This window comes from Dermochelys coriacea, chromosome 10 (assembly GCF_009764565.3).
Source record: "Dermochelys coriacea isolate rDerCor1 chromosome 10, rDerCor1.pri.v4, whole genome shotgun sequence".
In the NCBI taxonomy this organism is placed as follows: Eukaryota; Metazoa; Chordata; order Testudines; family Dermochelyidae; genus Dermochelys; species Dermochelys coriacea.
Window position 1 is genome coordinate 34,545,648 of NC_050077.1, and position 19,116 is coordinate 34,564,763.

At 45.8% G+C, this 19,116-nt stretch overlaps 1 protein-coding gene across 7 annotated transcripts in view; it reads left to right on the forward strand.

Moving 5' to 3' along the window:
• Positions 1-19,116, forward strand: part of NLRC3 (NLR family CARD domain containing 3) — an 85,443-nt gene that overhangs the window by 15,564 nt on the left and 50,763 nt on the right. The window contains exon 1 of one of the 7 annotated variants that reach the window (XM_043493520.1): positions 17,140-17,362. The exons of 4 other annotated variants lie outside the window; for them this stretch is intronic. The gene's annotated coding sequence lies outside the window, so the exon portion shown is untranslated. Of the gene's footprint in view, positions 1-17,139; positions 17,363-17,584; positions 17,701-19,116 lie in introns of those variants that run through there. 2 more of the 7 variants (XM_043493516.1, XM_043493517.1) reach the window with 2 other exon arrangements.

Genomic DNA, 19,116 nt, shown 5'->3' on the forward strand with positions numbered 1-19,116 from the left:
CCAATGCGAGGGCACTATTTACAAACCGGCAGTTGCCAGACACACACAGGCCTGCCTGGCCCTGTGCTGCCAGCGTGCCCCTTCCCCTCAGGGACGGGCCCATGTTGTACCATGCAGCGCCCCCTGCCCAACACCCCCCGACTCCCTGTGGCCAGAGGCCCCCCGGACCCACCTACAAATACGCAGCACCATGCACAACACCACCCTTGCCCACAACTGCCAGGGCTGGTCCCAGGGCCGGGAATCGGAGGACCTGCCCTGGCCGGGGTCTCTCAAGACGCATTTGCCTGGAGGGGCCCAGCCAAGCCGCAGACACTGTCTTCCCCCCCGACCTGGCTGAGGCTGGCCAGGCTTCTGCACCAGTCCCAAGCGGCTCGGCTCCGGGGAGACAGGTGGAGCCCCGCAGGTGGTGGGAAGCAGAGACTGCCCAGAGCCAGAGGTGCCTGGGGTCCAGCCAGGGGGCAGAGGAGACCTCGGCCAACTGGTGGGCAGGCCAAGAGGAGCAAGTGGTGGGCTGAGGGAGCCAGCAGGGTCTCGGGGCGCAGTGCAAGCGGAGCAGGCTGGGGCCCCCCTCAGCATGGGCCAGGCTCCATGGAGTCACTGGAGCCATTGTAAGCCCGGCACTGGACACCCTGACATCAGCACCCCCCTGATCCCACACTCTGCACAGCCAGCAGGAGGGTCCTGGGTGTGGCTGCAGCAAGGGCACCTGAACACATGCTGCCAGCTATACACGCTCTGCTAATCAGCTGAGCAGCACTTGAATCTCTCCTGTGGCCTGGCCCCCTGGGCAGTTGTCCCCTTTGTCCCGCCCCGTCGGCGGGCCCGACTGGCAGTAGTTGGTAGCACAGTAGTAACACAGTGAATATGTACCACTCCCTTGCTCTGCTGAATGGAATTAGAGCAGCTCAGCTGGGTGTGCGAGGCTCTGGATTGCCAATGGAGGAGATTCTTCTTTATCTCCAGTGGTAGAAGCTTGTGCATTTTGGAGCACATGGATCAGAGTTATATCCCCGCTGTTACCTTGAAATCCCAAGGGGCCATGGTGTAGCATGGTGACAACCAAAGTCCCAGATGGCTTGTTAGAATAGAATTTAGCATGTGATTCTGGTCACTGACAGCGAGCTGGTTTTACTGTGGGATCATTAGTACCTATCCCTGGCACAAATCTGATCCCAGCTGGTCTATGCAGGCTAAGCATCCCTTCTATCCACTGATAGCATATGGGGCTTTTCTGACTTCATTTACTCCCACAGTAATGTCAAGGAAGAGAATTCCCGACAATTGTTAAACTAGGAATAAATAAGTATGCAAAGATTTGGAAAGATCAATTTTTCTTAGTTATATTTTACATGAAAGTTAAATATATTAACATAATTTAGGATGCTGTGATGTGCTTCTGCAACTTAGATTGGCTTTCCCATTTGGATTTAGGAAGGAAGGCTAGAGAAGAAGGGAACTAGGAGTCAAGATGCTTGTGTTCAATTCCTAACTCTGCCACTCTACCTGACATTGAACAAGTCACGTCAGCTCTCTGGGACTCAGTTTCCCCATTGGCCCACCTCACAGGGTCATAAATGAATGTATGTACAGTGATTTGACAATTCTGGATGCAAGATGCCTTTGAAGTGCATGGTCAGTATAAAACATTAATAGTGCTAGAAAAGGCCACTAGATGTGGGACTGGGAATGAGATTTCACTCATTCTCTGAGGCTGTCAGTGCTGCTACAGATTCAACTCCTCTGACAGCATGATGGGGTAGGTTTCCACCACCGTGTAGTTGCAATGTAGCAATAAGCTGGTAATGTGAGTGAATACATTTCATGGGGATTGTTATGCCATGTCTTTGTGCCTTAATGTTGTGGCATAATCACAAGAATGAAATTATTCATTATTATTGCTGGTCCAACCCTGCACAAATGAATGTCTGCGAGCACCAAGTCTGGAATGGCTGCTTGGTGCAAAAATGTTCCTGCCCCTCAATTCCATTGAGTATTCAAGAACATTCATGCAAGTAATCATTTGTTTTCAGGAGTGTTTGGGGTTTGGCAGCTCTTTGTGCAAATAGCCATAGCTTCATGTGAACAAGACTATTCCTGACCGGTTCATTCATTGCCATTCATTATGTTCCTGCTTAAAAAGTTTTCAACATCCAATTATGGCACAGAAACAATACCACGTGACTTCAGTGACTAATCATACACCTGGTATAGGGTTGCAACTCTTCCCTCTTTTCACAGGACAGTCCCTAAATCCAAAGGGCTGTCTCATGTTCCTCAGATCTGCAAAATGGGACTGTCAAAATTCATGCATGCATGCATGTGCCTCACACTTCTTTTGATCTAGGAGAAGGTGCCTTGGGCTGAAAGCTAGGACACCAATAATCCTGGTCTCACCTCTTCTACTGACAGGTTTTCATGTAATCCCACAACCCTGCTGCTTTAGGAGGCAGGCAAAAACCAGTCCTGTGTTTTACATGTAAGTCAACTGTAAGGTTGCACATGGTAATTTCTAGCAGAGGTGGGACTAGAGGCCTGGTCTCTGCTATGATGGGCCTAAATCTCATCCAATTAGACACACAACCTTTCAGGTTTGAGGTGCCCGATCTATGTGCCTGGGGTTTCTCTCTGGAACCATTGCTCTAACCATTGCTAGCACGCCCTCCCTTTCCAGAGTCAGGGAGAGCGCTTATGGCTCCTGACACTAAGCACTTTCCCACTCTCTTACAAATAGCTGTGAGACCCACTGACAAGTTGTGTGCCCCTGTCTAAGGGCATGTATACGGTAACGGCCTTCTTTTATTGTGGGTTTACTCCTTTTGCTCAAGTGGTTGAGGTCTGTGCTGTGAATCTCCAGGGCTTGGGATCAAACTTGGCTGAAAAAATGCGGAAAAAGCTAATATGGCTCATGCAATGAAAGGCTGTTTCCTAATGCACTGACACACAAGGGAGAAGAGTTATGGTTGCATGGACAAACTTAATTTTGCCCTTGCCTAAATGTTGTTAGTACTTGACTTTGCAGCTTTATTTTTTTTAAACATAGGCAGATTTTTTGATATGTAATATATAGCTGTTGAACCCCCCGTAAGTTAGCACTTATCCTGAGACATCCAGGCCCTGAGTGTTGCTAATGGGCTGCAGAGCTTTTCATGTGCAGGCCACCAGTTGGACTCTAATCCAATTGCAAGTTGTTCCCATCTGATGGATGTTTGGTGTCCTCTCTCTGAGATGGGTTTCGTGGCTCTCCGTTCAAGCTCCCACATTACAATCTGGCTATGAGACTTTGTACTAATTGCATGGATGGTGCATGAAGGAGGCTGCGGGAGGCTAAGCCTCCCCAAACCTACGCTAATGCTCCCCACCCCGGGCTGTGATGGGAGGTTAAAGGCTCCTTTGGCCCCAGTGGGTGAGAGTGGGGGGACAGAGTAGGAGCAGGACCTCAGACGGAAGGGGTGGGGCAGGAGGCTAGCCTCCCTGAACGGGGGGGTTCATGCACCACCCATGACTAATTGGCAGACTCATCAGAGGTCAACTACTGCATGGACCATAGAGACTGAACTACTTCTGTCAACCCTAGAGAAAGCCCTGCCCCCAATCAGGACTGAGGCATGCTGGCAGGCAATGTGTGTTGGCTGGCCATGTGGCTGTCTTGTAGATAAACAGAGGGCTTTAGTCACCAGTGCAACACTTTTCACCAGCACTAAACCCATACAATAATTTTAAAGCTAAAGTTTAGGGTTCTATGCTGATTATTTGCAAATATACAAGCAAACTCATTAAATAATTTGCATAAAATGTTCATGTTACAGTGAATGTATCCCTATTTTTTTGCCAAAAGGTGGCAGCCCGAACCATGAATTCAGGACAGTCTAAGCAAACCAGTCTGTGAACACTTAGTGGGAAGGAAATTTGTTTTCATAAGCAATTCAGTGACTATTAATTCTCAAATGATTTGTAAGGAGGAAAAAGGGCAAATTTTGTCCAATAATGTATCTACAATGACGATTTCAATCCTCTGTGCTCCAGCATGCAGCACTTCACAGCAATGTGAGGTCAGAAGCAGACCCTCTGTATATTCAGAGTCAGATCTACTGACTTTAGCGGCAAAAATAAGTGTGTACTGCTTTGGGGTATGTCTACACCACAAAAAAAGGATGTGTTAGCTAACTCAAGAAATGCATCCGATGAAGTGAGCTGTAGCTCACGAAAGCTTATGCTCTAATAAATTTGTTAGTCTCTAAGGTGCCACAAGTACTCCTTTTCTTTTTGCGAATACAGACTAACACGGCTGCTACTCTGAAACCTAACTCAAGTTAATAACACAGGTTAAAATAGCAGTGAAGGCATAGCAGCTTGGCTTCCCTATAGGCTTGAATGAGCTACAAACCCGAGTTAAAAGCTGAATTGCTGTGTCTTCACTGCTGTTTTAACCCGAGTTAGCTAACCTGAGTTAAGAATGCATTTTTTTTCTGGTGTAGACAGACCCTTTCACTCCAGTTCGCTTTGGAGAGCCAACGTGGCTCTGGGACAAGAAGCTAGACTCTAGCCTGGCTTATGCCTCAAATCGCTAACTTATTTGTGAAGCAAAAGAACTCAGGTTGGCTTCAGATCCCAGGGGGAAGTGAGCGAAGTTGCAAGTTGTAGCTGAGTGGAGAATTTGGCTCAGACTGTAGTGGTGAGAGCAACAAACACAGGACAATTTTGTTCCTAGGTCCCTGCTGATGTCAGCACTTGGATATGGCGCTGGGGAATCATTGAGAGATGATCACTATAAAACCCTTTGATGTCCTGTCTATAGAGTCAGTCTAGAGTGTGGCATTAAACTAAGGCCCTGTGCTGAAGGCTTTGTGAAATGCTATTACCCAGGCGGCAGCTGTGAGAGACAGACAATGCCTTCTGAAGCTCTGGGACACCCTTTCTACTCTGCTCCCATTTATGACCAGAGAGCACAGAGCTGCAATTGCGATTGTCCCTGCAGCGTGGGCCCCTACGAAGTAGACTTCTTCCATCTGCCTGCTGCACCCTGGCTGAGCCCCAGGGGTCCAGCCATAGTCTGGCCCTGAGTCCCCTAAAACAGATTGCTAGGCTGGAGCTCAGAGGAGCTAAAATGCCAGCTCTTAGCTCTCGCTTTGATAAGGTCCTACAACAGAAATCAACTCCCCCCTACCCCAGAGATGGGATAGCTAGAGATGAGCTGGGTTTTGACATCCATGACTGGACAAATGTTATTAATGGCTGACATTTATCCACGCCTTCCAGTTAAAGATCCCATAGTGCTCTACAAACTTCAGTTGGAATCCCCTTTTCATTACGGAAATGCTGCCCCTGGAGCAGAAGGTACTAACCATTTTACAGTACAACAGCGTAGGGCAGGAATTGAAGAATGGTGTTCATCTGACTCCTATTAATAGGATTTAGAGGGCAAGAATTAGACCTTTATGTGGGCATTATATTATATGCTAATATAATCTAATATTCACTATAATATAAAAACTATGGAAAACACTGAATTACATTAAGGTAAATATTTTTCACATATATACAGAATACTCCTATTCATCCCAAAACCCTGTTCCCCAAACCGCCACATTGTCCAAATCCCTTCCTTGTCCCCCAGCATGAGCTACATGAAGCACAGGGCATGTCTCGTGCTGGGGGACAAGGAAGGGATTTGGACAATGCGGAGGTTTGGATAATGAAGCAGAGACCCCAGGAGGAGGAGCCCACTGCTGAACAGCTCCTGCCCTCTTGATTATCTGAGCTCCCAATTATCTGAATAAAATCCACATCCCCCCCTGCTATTTGGATAATCGGGAGCATACTGTAAATAAACCTTCATTCTCCAGGTCATAAGCTAACAACTAACTGATGGAGGTTAGGAAGAAGCTTCCCCTAAACGAAGGTTATATTCCATCATGGGGTTTCCTGCCTGTTCTTCTCTGACTGGCCCATGTCAGAGATAAGGTTCTGGGCTATATAGTCTACTGGTCTGATCGGATTTAGAAATTCCTGTGCTCCTGACTTAAAGGAACAAAATGTATTTACCTGAACTGGTCTTTGGCCAGGACATTAACTTCAATGTCTGTACTGGAAGGAAGAGCTATGAGAATGTAACACTTACAAGTGGTCAAGTCTTCAGTTTTATGTCACACATGGAAAACACAGTTGCCGTGGCTTATCTAGAAAACTCCAGGCTGTATTGACACCCACTAGAGCTTTGTTCCAATCCAAATGCTTCCATTGGAATGGCGCAGGGAATGGCTTCCTATACTGTAAGGTAGTGTAGTGTTCCCATCTTGTGAACAGAGTGCATGCAAAGAAGGTAAATTGTGTTATCTTGTGTTTTGAAAGAGAGAACTCCTGGTAAAAATGTATGGTGCATTGTTCAACCAGGAGGCACAAAACTCAGCTCCTCGCACTGGTGCTCTGAGAGCAGCCCAGGCACTTGGATGCTGATTGATAGTGAGAAAACATTGGAAATGGAAATATCCTGGTTATCATCATGTTCCTATTATGCCTGTGACATTTAGGGCAGTGATGAAGCTCCTCCACTCCTGTTTGTTTCTGGAAGTCTTTCAATAGTTTCCCAACTGTCCCCCAGGTTTTTCAGTTTGGCTTCCACAGCTCTTCGCCATGATGTTTTTGGGCAGCCTTGTTTTCGCTTGCCTTCAGGTGCTTCATCTTATTGCTACTCTGGTGATGGAATCAGTTTCCATCCGAAGCACATGACCGATCCATCTCCAACACCTCCTTGCAATGATGGTGCTCAGATCCTCTTGGCTGCACTGTGTCAATAGATCTTGGTCTGAGATTGTTCTGGGCCAAAAGATACAGAGGATTTTTCTGAGGCAGGTTGTATGGAATGAAGACAGTTTGGACATGTCATACTTTCTCATTCCCCAGCATTCTGCACTATAAAGTAGTGTTGAAAGTACCCAGCTCTGATAAATCTTGAGTTTGTTTTGGTGTTGTATTTTGATGATTTCCAGACTGTATTTAAGCTCCTGAAGGTGTTCCTGGCTTTATTGATTTTGTTCTGGATGTCCTGGCTTATTCCACTGTCCTGGCTGATGGTGCTGCCCAAGTATGTGAATGTTTCTATGTTGGTGAGAACATAATCCTCTATCCGTACTGGTGATGTTGAGGCAATATTAAAGGTCATGATGTCTGTCTTACTGTGGTTGATTTCAGTCGAATTTGCTGGCTGAATGCGTTGAGTCGAGTTGTTTCTTCTTGTATATGGTGTTGGGTATGTGATAGGAGAGCAACATCTGCAAAGTCCAGGTCTTCAAGGATGAGAAGGGTGTCCATTTAATTCCCCTTGACATGTCTTCTGTTGTATGCCACATTACCCAGTCGATGGCAGTGTTGAAGAGGATTGCAGACATCACACATCCCTGACGTACTCCTGTTTTGACTTCAAAACTGAGCTCGCTGTGATCAACACTGCAACTAAAGTTGAAATTGAAGCTTTTGATGACGTTGATTATACAGAAAGGAATTCCATATACCTGCAGAATGCGCCATAGGCTGGCCCTGTGAATGCTATCAAAAGCCTTCTCAAAGTTATTAAATTAAATTTATGTAGAGTTGCCATTGCCATTCTAAGCACTGTTCTATTATGTTTCGTAGAATGAAGATATGGTCTGTGCATCCCCGCCCTTTTTGAAAGTAAGCTTGCTCTTTTCTGAGAATGCTATCAACTGCCTCTGATATATGCTGGACTATGATAATACTTTGTTTGGCACAGATAAAAGTGATACCACGTCTGTTATTACAATCACTGAGAATTCCTTTCTTTGGTATCTTCACTATAACCCCATTGGTCCAATCATCTTTTCCCTTTCCAGACTGATGTAAATAGAGGGGCCAGGATAGATGCTGCTAATTTAGGATTTACTTTGAACAATTCTGCATTCAAGTTATCCTTGCCAGGAGCTTTCCCATTTTTTAAGGATTTGATGGCTTGAATGATCTCTTCCTTAGTTGGGGTGTCTGTGTTGATATCAAGATCATCTTCTGCCTCCTGGATGTTTGCTTCCTCTTAGGTGGCTCCCTGTTCAGCAATTCTTTGAAATGCTCTGTCCAGTGCATTTCTTGTTCTTTTTCAGTTGTTAGTAGGTGGCCTTGTTTGTTCCTGATGAGAGTGTGTGTTGGTGTCTGCTGTTTACCACTGATAAGTCGCATCATTTTCTAGACAGTTCCTTGTTCACCATGAGCAGTTGCATCCTCTGCTTGTGTTGCCAGATTATTAATATAATGCCATTTGTCTGCTCTGTGACCTGAGCTAGCTTCCCTGTTTTGTACATTGTCCGTACATTCCAAAAACGAAGTTTGGTTTTTGTCTTGGTGTTGAGCACTTCAGTCTTCATGCCAGTGGCTTCCTTTCAGCTTTCACCACTGGCAGTCATATGGGTCATTGACTCCTGAAGGCTATCACACACAGTAATGGTCGATTTCTCCGTCGCTGTTTCCGTAACATATTTTGTTTTTTACGGGACAGGGTTGTTAGCCCTGAGCCTGACCCCAAACCGGGAGGACGAGGATGTCTGTTTTGTCTGGCCCCTCCCCCACAGACCAATCCGGCATGGTTTAACCTACCAAGAGCAAAAAGCCCCCACCTACATAGACTCTGGGGATTGTTAGAGCATGCAATCTGTCCCTCCATGACAAGGCACGGACACCAGAGGACAAGTCCTGGTTATAGTGTACGTTAAACCCTCATTGGTGACCTTTGTATTCCATGGTTATCTTCATCTGAATTGTTACTGTGTATTCCTTTACAAACGTCTCTGGAGTCAATTCTGCCATCCTTACTGAGCATGAATATTGATTTCACTGGGGCTCCTTGGCTCGGAAGGATTCCACTTGAGTAAGGGTGGCAGAATTGAGCTCTTAGGATTGACGATCTAAGGGCTTGTCTACATGTGAAGTGCTACAGCGGCATGTAGTGTCTCATTGTAGACACTACATGTGCTGATGGGAAGGGTTCTCCCATTGTTGTAGTTAATCCACCTCCCCGAGAAGTGATAGCTAGGTTGATGGAAGAATTCTTCCGTCGACTTAGCACTGTCTACACAGGGACTTAGCAGCGTAGTTAAATTGACCTCTGGGGTGTGGATTTTTCACATTCCTGAGCAACGTTGTTATGCTGACCTAATTTTCTAGTGTGGAATTGGCCTAAGTCCAAGAGATACAGGTAGGCGGCTTGCTAAGGCGTATGACCTCCTGGCACCAGTGGAGAACTGCAACTGGAGATGTACAGCTCTTGAGTTGTACCTGGTTATGCGTCTGCCTTTCTTGGAAGGATGCCAGAGACGTCCTGATGATTAATGATGTCGCTATCTTTAGCCTCACTTCTTGTGCGTAACGCTGTCTTCCTTTTGAAGTGTTGGATGGCTGCAGGGCATAAAGTGAACAATGTCTCCTTGGTGGAGCTGATAGAGTTTGCTTGGGGGGGGGGCCGTTAAAAAACCTGAAATCCATCACTTGTTTTGCCTGATGCATGACACAGCTCTGGGCTCCCCTGGAACTCTGCATTAACTGTGACCTGGTTTTTAAGACACTTTCCATCTCCTAATCAGCTTTTATCCAGTAGCCAGTCGACCAGATGTTACTGGTTATAGAAGGGGAAAAATGCATGCTGTACCAACAAAGTTTCTATCTTTTTCTATCACTGCTTAAGAAAATAAGAACGGCCATACTGAATCAGACCAATGGTCCATCTAGCCCAGTGTCCTGTCTTCTAACAGGTTTCAGAGTAGCAGCCGTGTTAGTCTGTATTTGCAAAAAGAAAAGGAGTACTTGTGGCACTTTAGAGACTAACAAATTTATTTGAGCATAAGCTTTCGTACGCTCAAATAAATTTGTTCGTCTCTAAGGTGCCACAAGTACTCCTTTTCTTTTTGTCTTCTAACAGTGGCCAATGCCAGATGTTTCAAAGGGAATGAACAGAACAGGACAATTATCGAATGATCCATCCCCTGTCGTCCAGTCTCAGCTTCTGGCAGTTAGAGGCTTAGGACACCCAGAGCATAGGGTTGTATCCCTGCACATCTTGGCTAATAGCCCTTGACCAACCTGTCCTCAATTAACTTATCCAGTTCTTTTTTTGAATACAGTTATACTTTTGACTTTCACAACATCCCCTAGCAATGAGTTCCACAGGTTGACTGTGTGTTGTGTAAAAAAGTACTTCCTTTTGTTTGTTTTAAACCTGCTAACTGTTAATTTCATTGGTGATCCCTGGTGCTTGCGTTATGAGAAGGAGTAAATAACACTTCCCTATTCACTTTCTCTACACCACTCACGATTTTATAGACCTCTATCATATCCCCCCTTTGTCATCTCTTTTCCAAGCTGAACCATCCAACTTTTGTTAATCTCTCCTCGTATAGAAGCTGTTCCATCCGCCTAATCATTTTTGTTGCCCTTCTCTGTACCTCTTCCAATTCTGATAGATCTTTTTGGAGCACACAGTATTCAAGTTGTGTGTCACTGTGGTATCTAAGCCCTCTACAACAACATACAATAGCGCTGACAGTGCCCTACACGGTAATATTATTATAGCTTCTGCTGTTCCCTATGTACATGTCAAGGTGTTTGTAGTTTTTTTCCTTCCTGCTTCTTTTCTTCTACTTTGCTTTCAGTCTCCATCACTGTGGGTTAGTCCTGGGACGATGTCTCTACTGGCTGAGCGAGTCATCGAAGAGGAATGTCGTGCATGTAGGCCTGAACATGGGTCATACTTGTCCAGTACTTGCTGCATATGCTTCTGCTGCCCCTGTGCAGTTACATACGTCCTCGGCAACAGCTGTAGTAATGCTCTCTGGAGGAGGTGAACGTGTGGGTCTGCGTCTGAGCAGAGACAGTGTTTTTCCCTGGCCAGCCAAAGGGTGGTCGAAAGGCAGCCACCGCTGCAGTGTGTGTGTCCAGTGGCAGGGAGGAGCCAACACACTCAGCAGCAACTTCACTTCCCGTAGTGAGCACTGATATTCAGTGCTGCGCACCAGCAGATTATCAGCAGTCCCCATCTGCCTTTGATGATGGACCCGCAGCAGGATTCCCCAACGTTCTGGAGCTCTTCCCACCTCAGCTTCCAGTCAAACTGCTTCCAACTGCTATTTCATCCCATCTCACAACTTAAATAAGGTCAGGCCAGATCAGGCTGGATCTGAGAGTTGTCAGGGGAAACCTAGGGCTTTGTAGGCCCTCATGCTTCCCTCTGAGCAGCTGTTGAACCAGTGGCTTAACTAGGAATGGAAATGTGCTGGGCCTCAGCTTAACAGTGGGCAGGCACTGACTACAGGTCTGACCCCACAGCAAATCATTTCTTTTGCACATTAATAAATTGACTTAAACTTGGCATTCACAGAGGCTCTGATTTGAGTAGGCTTGGGTGCTGATTGGGTGGGCCACAGCCCACTCATGCCCAAACGTGGGTACGCCCTTCTATTGAACCAATGCCCCAGGATGGTGAGAGAGGATACTGTGCTTCTGGAGATGCCGCAGCGAAGTGCTCCTAACTGGGGGGCTTTGGAGAAGCTTGTCGCAATGAGTGACACAGGCACCCCAAACCCAAGTTACAAGCAGGCTTGGAGGGTTGGTGGGATTATTCCCACGTGCTTCTGGGGGAGAAACTACATTTCAGTGGCTATTTCTTTCCTGTCTTGTGACTTCTGACTTATATTTGGCTTTAAAAAAATCTACATTGTGTAGCTTTAAGTAGACAAACGTTAACTCTAAAACAGGAAAGCAGGCCAGATTTCCAGACATTGGTAGCATCCAACTATGCACTGAAACTAAGTACATAATTACTGTGCATGCTCAATAGCTTATGATTTGTACAAATGCATCTAATTAGCTGTTGGTGCATACAGCTGCCCAGTTTAAGTGTGCAATTACGATAACAGTGCAGTTGCGTGCCCAAGCTGTTTGATAATCTACCCATTGTATTTGGTTTTGGAGCTGAGCAATACCATTCTGTGTCTGTGGTATTTGCAGGAACTCCTGACTCAGAAGAGAGAGAAAATAATGGTCTGTCTTTTCTGAAAACCTTGGCAACATATACGTCAAAGTTCAAAACAGAGCAGGGCATGCTGGACCCTGCGGGAGGCACCTGACGGGGCTCAGGGCTTCAGCACTGATGAGCCCTGGCAGGTGCGACCCACGGGGCTGAAGCCCCAAGACCCCCATTCCCGCTGGGCAGAAGCCCCTAGTGCACCACCCTGCTTCAAGGCAGAGGTCCCAAGCTCCCCCAGCCTCCCCAGTCTGGTAGGTGGAGAATGAGGGAGGCGTAGGGGGCTCTGCGAGCTGCACTTTAATTGTAAAAGAGCCGCATGTGGCTCACAAGCCACAGTTTAGCCACCCCTGCCATAGACCAATAAATGCTCTGTGCCGCTCCAAGTGCTGGGTTGACTGTGCGTCTTTTTTCAGTTCTTGGGCGGGTGGCCTGCACAAACAATTGCATGCTGCACTGATGCTGCAGTCTGGGTGCAGGAAGAGCCTTCAGGCCGTGCATCACACGCCATCAACCACTCAGTAAGAAAGAAAAATGAGTCCTTTCTGGGGAGGATCACTGTGGTACAAAAATGAGAGCTAGAGTATTACAGGACAATTACATGTCTGCTCTAGCACCAAACTGCACCGGAACTATTCCTCATGTTTAGATGCTCCCAAAGTGTTTATTTTATGATCAGGCTGGCACATTTATATAATTTAAGTCGAAATGGGCTCCAATGGCAAAGTTTGGATCTGGAATTGGATCCAAATCTGCATTTCCTTCAGGTCAGGATGTTCTGATCCAAGTCCTGATGTGTGGATTGTGAACAGGATCTGAATTTGATATTCCCAAAGGGAAAAAGGTGCATGGATATTTGCATCCGTGGATGTGTGCCCATGAGTATGTATTGTCATGGATGGGTTTTGAATCCAGTATTGTGGATGGGGCCAGTCTCTCAACTGAAGCACTGGAATGCCAAAGTAGCCCTGTGAGGTTTAACTTCGATAACTAGAAATGTTCAAATCATCTCATTAATGACACTCTGTTGATTGGTATTTATTTAATTGTGACGTAGAGTCAAAGCTCTGTTCAGGTATTGGATTTCAGTCAGTGGGAAATTTTGGAGGGAACACTTTATCGTTGGAAAGGGTGGACTTGTCAAAATGTAATGTCAAATCCCAGTTTGCCTGCCCAGATCCTCAGCCTCAGCTCCCAAGGTCCCTAGCTACAGAGCAGCCCACCAGGAAAACTTTTCCCAGATCTGGGGCTCTCCAGGGCTGCTGACTTGTCAGGGAGCTGGGCAGCTGGTTCTCTGCCTGGGCTTCACTCCTGGAAGATGGATGGGCAGGTTGTTGGCCAGGCAGCTTGGGAGTCACGCAGCCATTCAGTGAAAAATTCCAAGATTTTTTTCTTCCATTATGGAACAACAACAACAAAAATTGGAATTTTTCACACAATTCCTGCTCAGTTCTAGTAGGCATCCGAAGGAATGCATCCATAGAGGAAGCAACTTAGTTAAGAGCTGCATCTGTCTTGTCTACCTTTTCCTGTCTTCTGTGACATGAAGAGAATAACAGAACATCGTGTAGACAGCACATCCCAGTGGAGTTGATGTTGGCTTAATAACTAACACCACCTGCAAATACCAAGAAAGCAAACTGGTAGATTGTAGTTGGATGAATATTCATGAATACTTTGGGGCTGCACTTTCCTGGCTCTAACAGCTTGCTCTGGCAATGCACTGTGATCTCTGGAAATCTGAGTTTTCTTCCGAACTCCCTCATCGACTCACCTTAACCTCTTACTTAACCTTGTATGCTCTGCCTGGGCACTTCCCTGCCCTAGTAAAGTGCTTAATGATCATCGCCCAATAAAACCAGAGCCATCTCCGTACCGTGCCCAAACCTAAAAGCGGATTAATGGGGAAATCAGAGGACTCCAAAGTGGTCAGTCCTGGTTGGGTGAGAATGTCGGGGAAGACTGTGCAAGGACCTTTTGCTTTCCTCTTGTGCCCCTCATCAGGGAGCTGCCACTTAGGTACAAGTGATCATGACTTGATCACATTTATAATGTGTGAACAGAATAAAGTCCAGACGAGTGATGTACATGGTGTTTTAAAAGGGCCATTTTCACAAACATGAAAATAGTTATGAGCCAGATCAGCTGGGAGGAAGAATTTAATCAGAAAAATGTGAATGATAAATGGGAATTGTTTAAGAACACCTTATTAGATGCCCCAAAAGGCATAGCTCCACAAGGAAGAAGGCTGTACTGGTTAAAAAACAGACCTGGTTTAGAGGGGAAGTGAAGGCAGCTATGAAAAATAAAAATAATAATGTATAACAAATAAAGAAAGGGGAAATTGATAGTAATGAATATAAATCAGATATTAGATATTGTAGAAAATTGAGAAGGGAAGCAAAGTGACACAAAGAGAAAACCATGGCCAGCAGAGTTAAAGACAGTAAAAGGAGTTTTTTTAAAAAAGTATATTAGGACCAAAAAAATCCAAACAATGGAATTGGTCCATTACTAGACGAAAATGGTAAAATTATCAATAACAATGAAGAAAAGACAGACGTGTTCAACAAATATTTCTGTTCTGTATTTGGAAAAAACAGATGATGTCATATCATATGACAACACTCTTTCCATTCCTCTGATATCTCAAGAGGATGTTAAACAGCAGCTGTTGAAGTTAGACATTTTAAAATCAGGAGGTCCAGGTAACTTGCATCCGAGAATTTTAAAAGAGCTGGCTGAGCTTGTTGGGCCATTAATGCTGGTTTTCTTGGAAACCGGGGGATGTTACAGAGAACTGGAAGAAAGCGAATGTTGTGCTGGTATTTAAAAAGGGTAAATGGTATGACCTGGGAATTACAGCCCTGTCAGTCTGACATCAATCCTGAGGTAGATAATGGAGTGGCTGATACAGGAATCAGTTAATAAGGACTAAAAGCTGGTAATATAATTAATGTCAATCAACATGGATTTATGGAAAACAGCTCTTGTGAAACTAACATGATGCCTTTTTTGAAGAGATTATAAGTTTAATTGATAATGATAATAATGTTGATGTAATATACTTAGACTTCTGTAAGATGTTTGACTCAGTACCAAATTACATTTGATTAAAAGATTAGAAAGATATAAAATTGTTACATGTTAACTGGATTAAAAGATGGCTAACTGATAGGTGTCCAAATATAACTGTAAATGGGGAATCATCATTGAATGCATGTGTCTATTGAGGACCTGCAGGGATTGTTCTTGGCCCTAAGCTAGTTAACATTTTTATTAATGACCGAGAAGAAAACATAAAATCATCACCCAAAGTTTCCAGATAACACAAAAATGGAGAGAATGGTAAATAATGAAGAGGACAGGTCATCACTACAGAGCAATCTGGATCACTTGGTAAACTGGACACAAGCAAACAATATTCATTTTAATATGGCTAAATGTCAGTGTATACATCTAGGAACAAAGAATGCAGGCCGCACTTACAGGATGGGGGACTATTCTAGGAAGCAGTGACTCTGAAACAGATTTGGGGGTCGTGGTGGATAATCAGCTCACAGTAAGATGCTATGGCCAAAAGGGTTACTATGATCCTGGGATGCATAAATGGGAATCTTAAGTACGAGGAGAGAGGTTATTTCACCTCTGAGTTTGGCGCTGGTGCGACCACTGCTGGAATCTTGTGTCCAGTTCTGATGTCCACAGTTCAAGAAGGATGTTCATAAATCAAAGAAGGTTCAGAGAAGAGCCACGAGAAGATTGAAGGATTAGAAAAGCTGCTTTCTAGAGATAGACTCAAGGAGCTCAATGTAGTTAGCTTAATAAAGAGAAGGTTCAGGGGTGACTTGATCACAGTCTATACGCAACTACATGGGGAACAAATATTTAATAATGGGCTCTTGAATCTTTCAGAGAAAGGTCTAACATGATCCAATGGCGGGAAGTTGAAGCTAGAGAAATTCAGACAGGAAATAAAGTGTACATTTTTAACAGCGAGAGTAATTAACCAGTGGAACAATTTACCTTACTGCCATTAGAGGACTGCAACCTAGAATATCCCAACATCCAACAGAATATCCCAGGGCTGTAGTGGAATTAGAAAAAATGTCTGATGTTGTTTATTTCCTCCCACCCCTCCAGGTGAAATTCATTTATTTCTGCTAATGTGAGGCTGATAGTTTTCGCAGAGAGAATATTACATTTTTAGAATAGCACCAGGTCTGGGAAATTGCAGCATGGCATGTGAGTAAATAATCTGTGATATCAGTCAGTCATCCACAATCAGTGGCAGGACTGAATCCATTTAGATAAAGAGAGATGAGGCAAAAGCATTGCATGAAGTAGAGGAGCTTCTGATTGTAGCCTGGTTAGCGTCTACCCAGAGAAGAAGGAAAACCCAGTGATTACTTCAAGCAGAGATTGAATTGAGCTTTGCAGCCTGGTTAGATCTAAGAGGACAGCCGCAAGGAGTGACGATTTAGCCTGAGAACGGCTGACTTGCTGGACTGTCCTTAATTTGATCATGTATTCTAATTGCACAAGTCAATGGCTCGAGGACAAAAAGAAATATCAGATGAGACAACTCAGCAGCCACTGAGAAAAAAATGATTAATTCTTAGGCCACCAATAAAACTCCTTGAAGAGGCGATGGTGCATACCCTCAGAACACGTCCAAAGCATGGGGCCAAATTCAAACCACTGTAAACCCCTAAACAGAGAGAACCACAATAGAGCAAAAGGGCGAGAGGAGAGCTGGGGGGAACTGGATTTTCTGTTTCAGGGAAAAGTCTGCGATTTCAACCCATTTTTTTGTTCAAAATTGGAACAAAACCAGAAATGTTACAAATCTCCTGTGAAACAAAATTCTGACTTGTGTGGGGGTGGGAGGAGGGTTGGTGGTGACAGAGTGCTGGGAATCAGCCACTGATACAGCACTCTGGTCACTGTTTAACCCATGAGTTCCCCCGGGGAGGGCCTGGTTAAGGAGAGGAATTCCTGATTATGGGATCAGATTGGGGTGGGAGTAGCTAATGAGCTCAGTAACACGGAGCCTGGATAAAAGAGCACAGGGAGGAAGTGTGGGGGAGGGGGAGGATGCAGGAGAGAGAGAAAAGAAAAGGCTAACAGGGCCTGACAAAAGGGAGTGCTCTGATAGCACTCGTGTATGAAAGGCAGGCAAGTGAAGCCCTGCAAACAAATGGCAGGGAAGGTCTCTGAGAGGCTGCACATAAAGGGTGGGCGCGGTGGGACCCTGTCACAGTGGAGGTTGATTGAAACCTTGCGTGTTGATAAAATGGAAACATTTCTTGCTGATTTCAACTTGTTTTTTGTTCGGTTCGGGTGAGCAACTGAGCTCTGTGCTTCCCTGACCCAGGTGGAGCTGAGAAGCCGGGCCTGGGTGCTCAATGCAGCACTCCTTCCGGCACTGGCATTTGACTGTGTTGTGTTTGGGTTTGTTCTGTTGTGCCGTGCTCCGAGCAATGGGGTGGGGATGCTTCCTACGTACGGTGCTTATTTAATGTTGCTGTTGTGCTATATTGTACCTTTCCCTTCTGTGTGCAGAGGGAATGGCGATCCAGTTAATCCCAACCTCAAGGCGGCACCTCCAGAAGAACCTTTCACTCCTTCTCCTGGCTCAATGGAAGCCCCTTTGCAGTGGCTCTCTGGGGTGCAGGATGGTATGTGCTCAGGGTTGTCTCTGGAGGAGGCATTGTCCCCTCACCAACCTGAAGGGAATTTGCTGCACATGTGACCTTCTGGAGATGCTCTGGGGCCAAAGCCCACAGGAGAGACCCTTCCAGCATGCGGATGAAGGCCTCAGGGCACAGAGAGGGACTGGAAGCCATTGTACAGGGACAAGGCTTTTGGATGGGTGTCCCTGGCCTCTGCAGCTTTCCCAACATCTGCACAGCTCCTGGAGGGGGGCGGGGAAAGCGGGCACTAGTTTGGGAGGCTGAACCCTCTGCTGTTCCTGGTGGAACAACCCTGTCTCTCAGCCCCTGGCACAAGAACTAGTAGCAATGTTTGCAAAGGCAGCCTCACAAAGGGCCAAATCTTAGCCACATGGGACCATGACTCTCCACAAGTTCCCTTCACAGAGTTTCTTTTGCATGCCTCCATGGGAAGGGTTGGGTTTGCCACCCACCAGAAGAGAGGAAGATTTAGCCCTGCTCCTTGGCAAGGCTGTGCCATATGGAACTGCTCTGCGAAGGACTCCCTTGGGTCTGCTGGCCTCCAGGAACCCCCCTAGGGAGAAGGATGTGTGCAAATGCAATGCAGTCTCTGGTTTTAACACCTCTGCTCCCAGCCTGCCTGCAAGCAAGCCCAGCAGACAGGAGAACATAGCTCTGAAGGCAGTTGACCCCCCCCCGGCGCCAGTTTCCATCTGGGGATGGGGAGATGGATGCACAGAGACTCCCTCCAGACATGGATCAAAAGGGGACTGGTTTTCTTTGGCTTCTCAAACCAGACATTTTCCTCTTCTAAGCAATCCTTCACTCCCACTGCTCACGGTGCAGGAAGTTACTGAATTCAGTGGCTATTTTCACAAAGCAAAGCAATTAGGGGGTGATACTGTAGCACCAAAATGAGAAGGAGTAGGTGGGTGCTCGTTAGCATACTTGGAGCATGATTCATTTGTGTAGTTGAAAACAGAGCAAGTACAGAGCTCTGAAGTTGCTGCTAATTAACAAAGCTGGGGCAGAGGTTCTGGGCTCTGATTAGACCTGCTCAAAACTGAACGAGGCCCCTTGCAACAGGGTGTTTTATTTTTTTGGCTTTGCATCTTTCTTTCCAAACCAGATTCAAATCCCCACCCAGCAGTCCCTAAGGGGCTAGGCTTAGATTTTCACTCAGACACTTGGGGGGCACTCTGTGGAATGCATTGAGAACTGGCATCACTGCACAGAAAATTAGAATCTTTGCACAAGGTCTAGCCAAGAAAGGTGTTGGCAAAGTAGTCTTGGCACTGGTGCTATGACATAGGCACTGAAAGCTGACATAGCCAGTCTGTGCATTCAGACCGTGATGTACTAGCATCCTGGCATAATGTTTCAGGATGCCAGCTCCATAACACAAGGAGCATTGATCCTAGT